The following is a 12,293-nucleotide window of genomic DNA, read 5'->3' on the forward strand; positions in this document are numbered from 1 at the left end:
CTACATTATGTGCATGGGGGCCTAAAAGGCCCCCAATACGTTAATATGTATATTTTTAACGTCATGCGTTATAGGGTTAAACCATTTGTACTCAAAGAAAAAAAAAATTCTTTTACATGAATTTTTAACATCATTTTAAGCTGTCTAAGTACAGAGAGGTTAAAGTGAACCAGACACCTGATAATTTGAAAGATGAATTCACAATATATATTTCTTTACTTTTTTTCATAAAATATAAAGAAATTAATACTTTGACAAATCACATTCATTTTTAGAGGTAATAAGTAGCACAAAAATGTATTTTGGTTTAACTGAAACAACACGAATAAGAGAATGCTACCTATAGCGTCCAGTTGAAAACATGATGCATATCAATCTCACTTAAAATCAACCATTTGTCCAAACTGTAGAGAACAAAAATGTGCAGCCAAAATTAAATGTGTTACTTGTTATGGTAATCAAATTGCATCCCAAATAGATTTTCAAAATAGTACACAAGTGTGAATTAGGGCATGAGTAACGACGTAACATGAAAATGCTGCCACCGCGGTGTCGTGAGGAATCTTGTCACAGTAACGTACAGCAAAATGCATGAACATACAACAATGATGGACACTTGTTACAAGTAGCACTTGACAGCGTCTTTATAGAGATCCTTCACAAAATGTAGTTATATAACTCTAATATGGATTTTTTTATGATATTAAAGGACAACATCATGCTAATGCTTTGCAACCTGATAGATGTCATAAAGTTCCAGACTTACTGTGGCTCCATAAAACCTCTGCAAAGTACAGAGCTGTAGTAAGGCACCCAAAGCCTCCTGAAGGGTCCTGTGTTAACTAGTTATTACATGGATATATACAGTGCTTTTTCTATCTGAATCCGTATTAGTCTGTTAGAAAATAGTGACATGCTGTTTGACAAAGGCAATCAGGGAGGCCGGGGTCACACTTGCGAGTGCAATGAGAGAAACTCGCACTAATACCTGGCACATCCGCCAGTGGTTAGGACCGGAGCGTTCAGCTACATAGAAATACATGCAGCCGGTCCCGAGTGCTGGCGGACGTGCCAGGTATTGATGTGAGAGACTCGCGTGAGTTTCTCGCATTGCACTCGCAAGTGTGGCCCCGGCCTAACTATGACACACAGCTCATGCCAACGGCCATAAAAACATTGGATCACCCCCGGACCAATGTTAGTCTATGGGGCCATGCACATGTCAGACTTTTCCTTCAGAGTCTGTCAGAGGAAAAAACAGCATGCCCTAGTATGATTTAATATTCAGATTGCACTCAGCCATGCAAGTCAATGAGTGCGTGGGAAACACTGGACTACACTCGGATGACATTTGAGTTCAAAACAAAAGAAAGTCAAAACCGCACCCTTTTATATATAGATTGAAGGTCTCAGTGGACACAAGGGCGCACGTCCAAAACCAGGGAGGGAGCCCATCCCGGACAGTACCAAGACCACAAAAAACAAAGAGACAGCGCCACAATGGATGGTGAAAAAATAGGAGCTTACATTTATACTGCCTCCTGTAGCGACGTTAAGGTCAACAGAAAAAGGCTTGATAAAGGTCTGTTGACCGAAACGTCGCTACAGGAGGCAGAAATAATGTAAGCTCCTTTTTTTCACCATCCATTGTGGTGCTGTCTTTTTGTTTTTTGTGACATTCGAGTTTAGTCTCATTTCCACAAAGTGACACAATGGAGAAGATGGAGATATTTTTTTCTCCATCTTCTCCTCATTCAAGAGAATCAGATCACACTATTATCACATTCTGATCAAACTCTGATTTGAGTTTGATCAAAGTGTCATTTACATAGTCAGCTGAGAGAATCTGCATGAGCCCATAAAGAGCACAACATGGCTGCGCACAGAAAACCTTTTGTGTAAGTTCTTAACTAATCACTTATTAGCTTCTGTTAACAGTTTTGCGACTGGCACTTCTTTGAATCTAACTGAGATATAATACTTAACATTAAAATGTCCTTAATATTTTCCAAAATGGTATTGCATGCATCACAGAAGAAGATAAGAATTCCTAAATTAGGTCACACATCAGTTATCATCATTTACTTGCATTATGATCAGTTGGATATTATGTGGAAAATAATATATAAAACCCTATGAAATTTACAGCAAAAGTATGTCTGGCTCAGTGGAAATCTGTTTCCAGATTTGTATTTCAAAAGAGCTGCTAATGTGAATTTAACTCATTGAGTCACATTCAGACCTTTGACATGAAAAGCAAATTTCATGGTCTGTCTCCATAACAACCAAGCTTCTTCTGTCAGAGAACTGTCATGTAAGGATATATAATGTGTTTAATCAGATTGTATGGACAACAATTGGCAGCCTGTGCTTCCCCCTCGCTGTTTTATTGTTCTTATCTAGGGTTTGTAAACAGAAAACTGTCACTTTTCCTTTTCAGTTATATGATGGCACTATAGCCTGCCATTCACGGAGCATGTCATGGGCAAATACAGAGGAAAGCATTCACTGTTGCTAATGGTAATAAAGAGAATATGATAATACTATAGTATTATACTATGAAACATTTTTTTTTCTGGAAAATCGTTACATTTATTAGATTTTTATTGCAATAAACCTATTTATGTAAAATGTATATCAGCTGCCAAATAGAACATAACATGTTTCCATGTCTATTGAATTATTTATCTGTCAGTCTGTTTACAGTATAGTGCAAAAATGTTGAACAGATGTCAAAATAATGCTGCAAAGTAAGAATGATTTCAAAAATAGAAGAGTTTTTATCAATTAACAAAATGTGAATGAACAAAATAGAAATCTAACCCACAGTAATATTTGAGCTGTTCCTGTACATCTATTGACTTCAAAACCGCATCAATTCTTCCATGTACATTTGCACAAAGTCAATGATTATTTAGGACTCTAGGCAGGTGTATATTTAACTCATTATTCCAAACAAGTGAAATGATCCTTATTTTCATAAGTAACTCGAAACACCGTCATTGACTGAAACAAAAAGAGTTGTTTAACCCCTTAACGACCGCCGATACGCCTTTTAACGGCGGCTGCTAAGGGTACTTAAACCACAGCGCCGTTAATTAACGGCGCTGTGGAAAAAGTGAATAGCGCCCCCCAGAGTCGGATTTTCTCTGGGGTCTCGGTTGCCGAGGGTAGCCGAGACCCCAGAGAACATGATTCGGGGTTTTTTTACCGACCCCCGGGTTGCGATCGCCGGTAATTAACCGTTTACCGGCGCTCGCAACAAAAAAAAAAAAAGCAATGTGCCGTTTAATTTCTCTGTCCTCCGATGTGATCGCACATCGGAGGACAGAGAAATAGGGTCCCCGATGGCCCCCAATAGCCCCCCGATACTTACCTACCTCCCGCGGTGCTCCTCGTGGGTCCCCATGGGCGCCGCCATCTTGTTTCCGGGAAAAAATGGCGGGCGCACGCGCAGTACGCCCGCCGCCCGGCACCCGGCAGATCTTTGGGGTCTCGGCTGCCGAGAAACCCCTGTTTTGCGATCGCCGGTAATTAACAGTTTACCGGCGACCGCAAAAAAAAAAAAGCGATCTGTATTTCTCTGTCCTCTGATGTGATCACACATCAGAGGACAGAGAAATAGGGGGATTCAGGGACCTAACATACTCACCCGGTGTCCCTGGGTCCTCTTCTGTCTTCTCCTGCCAGCCGGCTTTTTCCTTCCCATCTGCTGGCCGGCAGGAGAAGACGAGTTGGGGCTAAAATTAGGGTTAGGGTTAGGGTTAGAGTTAGGGTTAGAGTTAGGGTTAGGGTTAGAGTTAGGGTTAGGGTTAGGGCTAGAGTTAGGGTTAGGGTTAGAGTTAGGGTTAGGGCTAGAGTTAGAGTTAGGGTTAGGGTTAGGGTTAGGGCTAGAGTTAGGGTTAGGGTTAGGGCTAGGGTTAGGGTTGGGGCTAAATTTAGGGTTAGGGTAAGGGCTAGGGTTAGGGTTAGGCTACTTTCACACTAGCGTTTTTTTGCTTCCGTCGCAATGCGTCGGAGAAAAAACGCATCCTGCAAAAGTGCTTGCAGGATGCGTTTTTTCTCCATTGGCTTGCATTAGCGACGCATTGCGACGGATTGCCACATGTCGCATCCGTCGTGCGACGGATGCGTCGTGCTTTGGCGGACCGTCGGCACAAAAAAAGCTACATGTAACTTTTTTGTGCGACGTGTCCGCCATTTCCGACCGCGCATGCGCGGCCGGAACTCCGCCCCCGCCTCCCCTCACAATGGGGCAGCGGATGCGTTGAAAAAACAGCACCCGCTGCACCCGTTGTGCGGCGCTTACAATGCTAGCGTCGGTACGTCAGCCCAGCACACTGCGATGGGCCGAGTACGACGCTAGTGTGAAAGTAGCCTTAGGCTTCTATCACACTTGCGTCGGTACGGGGCGGTCGCAATGCGTCGGCCCGACGTACCGACGCACGTTGTGAAAATTGTGCACAACGTGGGCAGCGGATGCAGTTTTTCAACGCATCCGCTGCCCAGTCTATGTCCTGGGGAGGAGGGGGCAGAGTTACGGCCACACATGCGCGGAAATGGCGGACGCGACGTACAAAAAAAAGGTTACATTGAACTTTTTTTGTGACGACGGGGCTAAAGTTATGGTTAGGGTTGGGGCTAAAGTTAGGGTTAGGGTTGGGGCTAGTTAGGGTTAGAGTTGGGATTAGGGTTTGGATTAGAGTTGGGATTAGGGTTACGTTTGGGATTAGGGTTAGGGGTGTGTTGGATTGAGAGGTTTTGATTAGGGTTATGGTTAGGGTTGAGATTAGGGCTGTTTTGGGGTTAGGGTTGTGATTATCGTTAGGGTTGTGATTAGGATTATGGATCGGGTTAAGATTAGGGTTAGGGGTGTGTTGGAGTTAGGGTTGGAGTTATAATTTGGGGGTTTCCACTGTTTAGGTACATCAGGGGGTCTCCAAACACGACAGCCAATTTTGCGCTAAAAAAGTCAAATGGTGCTCCCTCCCTTCTGAGCTCTGCCGTGCGCCCAAACAGTGGTTTACCCCCACATATGGGGCATCAGCGTACTCGGGATAAATTGGACAACAACTTTTGGGGTCCAATTTCTCCTGTTACCCTTGTGAAAATAAAAACTTGGGGGCTAAAAATCTTTTTTGTGGGAAAAAAAAATATTTTTTTATTTTCACTACTCTGCATTATAAACTTCTGTGAAGCACTTGAGCATTCAAAGTTCTCACCACATATCTAGATAAGTTCCTTAGGGGGTCTAGTTTCCAAAATTTGGTCACTTGTGGGGGGTTTCTACTGTTTAGGTACATCAGGGGCTCTGCAAACGCAACATAACACCCACAGACAATTCTATCAAAGTCTGAATTCCAAAATGGCGCTCCTTCTCTTCCGAGCTCTGACGTGCGCCCAAACAGTGGTTTACCCCCACATGTTGGGTACCAGCATACTCAGGACAAATTGGACAACAACTTTTGGGGTCCAATTTCTCTTGTTACCCTTGTGAAAATAAAAATTTGGGGACTAAAAAAATCTTTTTTGTGGGAAAAAAAAATATTTTTTATTTTCACTACTATGCAATATAAACTTCTGTGAAGCACTTGGGCATTCAAAGTTCTCACCACATATTTAGATAAGTTCCTTAGGGGGCCTAGTTTCCAAAATTTGGTCACTTGTGGGGGGTTTCTACTGTTTAGGTACATCAGGGGCTCTGCAAACGCAACATAACACCCACAGACAATTCTATCAAAGTCTGCATTCCAAAATGGCGCTCCTTCCCTTCCGAGCTCTGCCGTGCGCCCAAGCAGTGGTTTACCCCCACATATGGGGTACCAGCATACTCAGGACAAATTGGACAACAACTTTTGGGGTCCAATTTCTCTTGTTACCCTTGTGAAAATAAAAATTTGGGGGCTAAAAAAATCTTTTTTGTGGGAAAAAAAAATATTTTTTATTTTCACTACTATGCATTATAAACTTCTGTGAAGCACTTGGGCATTCAAAGTTCTCACCACATATCTAGATAAGTTCCTTGGGGGGTCTATTTTCCAAAATGGGGTCACTTTTGGGGAGTTTCTACTGTTTAGGTACATTAGGGGTCTGCAAACGCAACATAACGCCCGCAGACAATTCTATCAAAGTCTGCATTCCAAAATGGCGCTCCTTCCCTTCCGAGCTCTGCCGTGCGCCCAAGCAGTGGTTTACCCCCACATATGGGGTACCAGCATACTCAGGACAAATTGGACAACAACTTTTGGGGTCCAATTTCTCTTGTTACCCTTGTGAAAATAAAAACTTGGGGGCTAAAAATCTTTATTGTTAAAAAAAATATATTTTTTATTTTCACGACTCTGCATTATAAACTTCTGTGATGCACTTGGGCATTCAAAGTTCTCACTACATATCTAGATAAGTTCCATGGGGGGTCTAGTTTCCAAAATGGGGTCACTTTTGGGGGGTTTCTACTGTTTAGGCACATCAGGGGCTCTCCAAACGCGACATGGCGTCCGATCTCAATTCCAGTCAATTTTGCATTGAAAAGTCAAATGGCGCTCCTTTGCTTCCGAGCTCAGCCATGCACCCAAACAGTGGTTTACCCCCACATACAGGGTGTCGGCGTACTCAAGACAAATTGTACAACAACTTCTGGTGTCCATTTTCTCCTGTTACCCTTGGTAAAATAAAAATTTGGAGGCAAAAAGATCATTTTTGTAGAAAAAATGTGATTTTTTTATTTTCACGGCTCTACGTTATAAACTTCTGTGAAGCACCTGGGGGTTTAAAGTGCTCACCACACATCTAGATAAGTTCCTTAAGGGGTCTAGTTTCCAAAATGGTGTCATTTGTGGGGGTCTCCACTGTTTAGGCACATCAGCGGCTCTCCAAACGTGACATGGCGTCCGATCTCAATTCCAGCCAATTCTACATTGAAAAAGTAAAATGACACTCCTTCTCTTCCAAGCTCTGCGGTGCGCCCAAACAGTGGTTTACCCCCACATATGGGGTATTGACGTACTCAGGAGAAATTGCACAACAACTTTTGTGGTCTAATTTCTCCTGTTACCCTTGTGAAAATAAAAATTTGGGGGCAAAAAGATCATTTTTGTAGAAAAAATGCGATTTTTTATTTTCACGGCTTTACGTTATAAACTTCTGTGAAGCACTTGGGGGTTCAAAGTGCTCACCGAATATCTAGATAAGTTCCTTAAGGGGTCTAGTTTCCAAAATGTTATCACTTGTGGGGGGTTTCCACTGTTTAGGCACATCAGGGGCTCTCCAAACGCGACATGGCATCCGATCTCAATTCCAGCCAATTCTGCATTGAAAAAGTCAAACGGTGCTCCTTCACTTCCAAGCTCTGCGGTGCGCCCAAACAGTGGTTTACCCCCACATATGGGGTATTGACGTACTCAGGAGAAATTGCACAACAACTTTTGTGGTCTAATTTCTCCTGTTACCCTTGTGAAAATAAGAATTTGTGGGCGAAAAAATCATTTTTGTGAAAACAAATGCGATTTTTTATTTTCACGGCTCTACGTTATAAACTTCTGTGAAGCACTTGGGGGTTCAAAGTGCTCACCACACATCTAGATAAGTTCCTTAAGGGGTCTAGTTTCCAAAATGGTATCACTTGTGGGGGGTTTCCACTGTTTAGGCACATTAGGGGCTCCCGAAACGCGACATGGCGTCCGATCTCAATTCCAGCCAATTCTGCATTGAAACAGTCAAACGGCGCTCCTTCACTTCCAAGCTCTGCGGTGTGCCCAAACAGTGGTTTACCTCCACATATGGGGTATCAGCGTACTCAGGAGAAATTGTACAACAAAATTTGTGGTTAAATTTCTGTTTTTACACTTGTGAAAATTAAAAAAAATGGTTCTGAAGTAAAATGTTTGCAAAAAAAAGTTAAATGTTCATTTTTTTCTTCCACATTGTTTCAGTTCCTGTGAAGTACGTAAAGGGTTAATAAACTTCTTGAATGTGGTTTTGAGCAGCTTGAGGGGTGCAGTTTTTAGAATGGTGTCACACTTGGTTATTTTCTATCATATAGACCCCTCAAAATGACTTCAAATGAGATGTGGTCCCTAAAAAAAAATGGTGTTGTAAAAATGAGAAATTGCTGGTCAACTTTTAACCCTTATAACTCCCTAACAAAAAAAAAAATTGTTTCCAAAATTGTGCTAATGGAAAGTAGACATGTGGGAAATGTTATTTATTAACTATTTTTTGTGACATATCTCTCTGATTTAAGGGCATAAAAATACAAAGTTTGAAAATTGCAAAATTTTAAAAATTTTCGCCATATTTCCATTTTTTTCATAAATAATCGCAAGTAATATCGAAGAAATGTTACCACTAACTTGAAGTACAATATGTCACGAAAAAACAAGTGCAGCACAGGAAAGACACATGATGCTTCGAAATCGGAAGATGTCCAGCACTCCATCAGAATAGGCCAACAGGGCCTACCGTACCCATCCACTGACTGAATCCAAATTTATTCGACAGCAGGACATCAACCCCAAACATACAGCAAATGTCGTTAAAGGGAATCTGTCACCGGTTGGGTCATTTATGACCTATTATTATCGGTATGCAGGTATTAGAAACGTTAAGCTAGTCCTACCTGTATGCCTCACATTAACTGTCTTGTTGTTGAGAAATTTTATATTCTGTCTTTATGCTAATGATTTCTTCCAGGCTCTGGGGTGTGCTGTGCCTGGAAGAAATATTTGCCTCCTGTTTTCATTGTAATACCAGCCCCTTCCCATGTACATCAGTTATGGACCCAGAATCCCACGACTGTACTCTGCAATACCTCTACAATAAGTACCTCTTCCTCCCTTCTGTGGGCAATGCATTCAGGGATCTTCTGTGCAGGCACCGGCGAGTCACTGTGACCTCTGGCGTTAATAACGATAAGGTGCTCTACCCACTTCCTCCCTGAATAGTCATCGCTAGGAACCAGGGTCGGCTCCAGATTTTTGTGGGCCCCAGGTGAAAGTTTCAGTTGGCCGCTTTTCACCCAAATCACAATTTATGATGCACAAATACAACAGAGAAATATAGGTATAGTACAATGCCAAAGATTTTAATTCTTACATTACATGTGTGATATCTATTGAATTCTACAATAGGTCAGAAACCGGAGGGTATAGTTCTCCATACAGTATTTTGGGCACCACATAGTGCTACATACAGAATAATGATCCTCACATATTGCTCCATACAGTATTATGGGCATCACATAGTGCTCCATACAGAATAATGAGTCCCATATATTGCTACAAACAGTATTATGGGCACCACATAGTGCTACATACAGAATAATGATCCTCATATTTTGCTCCATACAGTATTATGAGCACCACATAGTGCTCCATACAGAATAATGAACCCCACATATTGCTACATAGAGTATTATGAGCACCACATAGTGCTCCATACAGAATGAGCCCCATATACTGCTCCATACAGAATATGGACCCCATATAATGTTCCATACAGTATAATTAGCCTCATTTGTTGCTCCATACAGTATATAGTATGCCCTATATATTGCTCCATACAGTATATAATAGGCCTTATATATTGCTCCATACAGAATAATGGACCCCATATAATGTTTCATAAGTATAATGAGCCACATATATTGCTCCAAACAGAATAATGTTAGGGGCTGTGAAGACTGAACTTTAGGAAACACTGCTATTGGGGCTTTCCACAACTGAGAGCATAATAGGAATAAGAAAAAAAGAATATAAAAATGAATACCTGTCTAGCAACCATACTCTGGCTTAGTCATTTTCTTTGGCATTGCTCCCATTGGGCCATCTTTGTCACCTTCCTGTTTTCTTTACAGCCTTTTGAAGCCTGCCATCTTCAATACCTCCTATTTAAACCTTTTGCAATACCTATTCAGCACAGGAGTTGCCGAGGCTCAAGGCACAAAAGATGGTTGAGCACTTAAAGACTCCAAAAATGGCCCAGAGAAGGCCAAAGCAGAGATGCACCAGTTGATGAATGTATACTGTGTGTTAGGGTTGGCGGATTGCACTAAATAAATTTAATAATAAAGTGCAATCGTAACCCGGGGTCCACCATGCTGAGATGTTAAACTGCTGCTAATGTGAACAATGACGGAACACAAGGTGAGCAATTGCTTGCACACACTGAGATAAACACCACTCAGTGTGAACAGTACCTGAACTGCACTGGAATGTAGAAACAAAACAGAAGCTCTACAACAGAGCTGTGTCACTCTCACACAGCAACGGAACAGATGCTTTGCAACTGAGCTGTGTCACTTGCATACAGAAACGGAACAGATGCTCAGCAACTAAACTGTGTCACTCACACACAGAAACAGAACAGGTATGGTGCTAGAAAAGACCCTTGTTAACCTCACAGGGGAATGTAGCCTGCTAACGGGGTTAAAGGCAAACAGTGGTCACACAGTCAGCAAATGCACTCAACCAACTCCTCTCCAGAGGTGCCAGAATTCTAGTTTCTAAACACCAGTCCTGAATTCACTCAATCTCCTCTCCAGAGAATGAAAATTCTAACAGCTTACCGCCGACCCTGAGTCCATGATGGTAAAGATCACATTGGTGCAATGTCCCATACACTCATACTAGCATGCCCGTGTGCACCTCTGAGACCCTTTTAAATGCTCAGCTCATGTCCAGTTGGATAGGATCTTGCTCACAGGCCAATCCGGAGCTGCCACATCACCAGAGCAGCTGACGACTAACCAACAATGAGACGATGCCACATCACGAGCATGTTCAGTAGAGTGATTTCTGCACTTAGCCTTCACAGTGTCCGCTTTTCGCTGCCTACCACTGGTTACCATAGACTTGGCTGAAGCCAGCAGTTACCAGATGAATAGCATGAGCCTGAGCAAGATGCTGGGACTGATGTCTATGCTCTGCAGCACCCGCAGTGCCCGAAGCTGAATGGGAGACTGCTGATGCAGACAAGGCTTGGAATCTACCCTGTGCAGCGGGAGAATCCTGGCGCCTAATACTGTGTGAGTATACTTTTTAAATCCCTTCTTGACACTGTCTACTTCAGAATATTTGCATCAGTTTGAACATAAGATAAAAAAATGTAATTCAGTTGAACAAGCACTTTTTTGTAAAATTCAATGCCACTTTGAAACTATATGCTTATCTAGGATGCACATAGTTTGGCATGTGAGGTTTCGATGATGCCATTGTTCAGAGATGTAAAAACTTCATGTGCTGTGTATTTATAAGTGATGCTCTAATCATTTGTTAGAGACGTATTTGTAGTTACATAGATATTGTATACAACCATTGATATTATGTGATTTAAAATTTGAAAAAAGCAAATTAAAAATAATAATAATAATTATAAAAATCCCCATAAATGGCCATATAAGTAGAACTGCAGATTGATTGAATGTGTCACTTATATTGCTTGTTCTGCAAAAAATATCACAATATTAGATATATATGTATGTTCATATAAAAAGCATTTAGTTCATTTGCTAATGGAGTCCACTATGACCCTGATGGCAAAGCCTCATGTTTTTTATGATGATTTAACAGGCAGGTAATAACTGCTGTAGAAAAGAAACAAAACTATCAAGTGCTAATAAACTAGCAAAATAGTAAAATACATAATCAAAAATCAAAGTGACAGCACCAATTCATGCAAATATTTTATGTAGATAAAAAGAAGAGGCTGAAAACATAAATGAGGTTTTAGGTAAAGCCAGAGAATAGCATATTGTATCCTCAGGATTGATTGAGTTAAAACTCTTCTATCCATTCTAGCCATAGGAAATAAAAAGTACTAGTGACAGTCACAAGTTTGGACCTAGATAATTATTAAAACAGATTACAATATTTCATGCAGACAGTACCATCCACAATCCATCCAAGGATCCTGGGTGTCAGACATCCACTGATCACACATTACTGCCAATAATGCATTTTCAAATCCTCCCCTCGAAAAAACTTTGCTAAATTGGAACCAAAAATTTAGAAACATTTTTACACAGTTATATACATTTCAATGAATAACACACTAACTCTAGATTATATAGAACAATATTAGAAAGATAAAGGCTTTTACTTATCAATACATAAGATGGCTAAAGTGATTTTTTCTTTCAATTTGAGCCTGATGTTCAATATAAAATTAAATTCTTAGAAACAATGATGAAAAGAAATAATCAACAAAACATATTTTTCACTTTGGTTTCTAAGCAAATTAAAGCTGTCTTCATCAGAAGTAACCATGTAGCTGGTTATAGTGTGCACCATCGGTGA

At 41.2% G+C, this 12,293-nt stretch overlaps 1 protein-coding gene across 4 annotated transcripts in view; it reads right to left on the reverse strand.

The window, feature by feature from the left end:
* The window catches only part of NLGN4X (neuroligin 4 X-linked), a 605,880-nt gene that overhangs the window by 347,923 nt on the left and 245,664 nt on the right, over positions 1 to 12,293 (reverse strand). The gene's annotated exons all lie outside the window — the stretch shown is intronic.

Source organism: Ranitomeya variabilis, chromosome 3 (assembly GCF_051348905.1).
Source record: "Ranitomeya variabilis isolate aRanVar5 chromosome 3, aRanVar5.hap1, whole genome shotgun sequence".
Lineage (NCBI taxonomy): Eukaryota > Metazoa > Chordata > Amphibia > Anura > Dendrobatidae > Ranitomeya > Ranitomeya variabilis.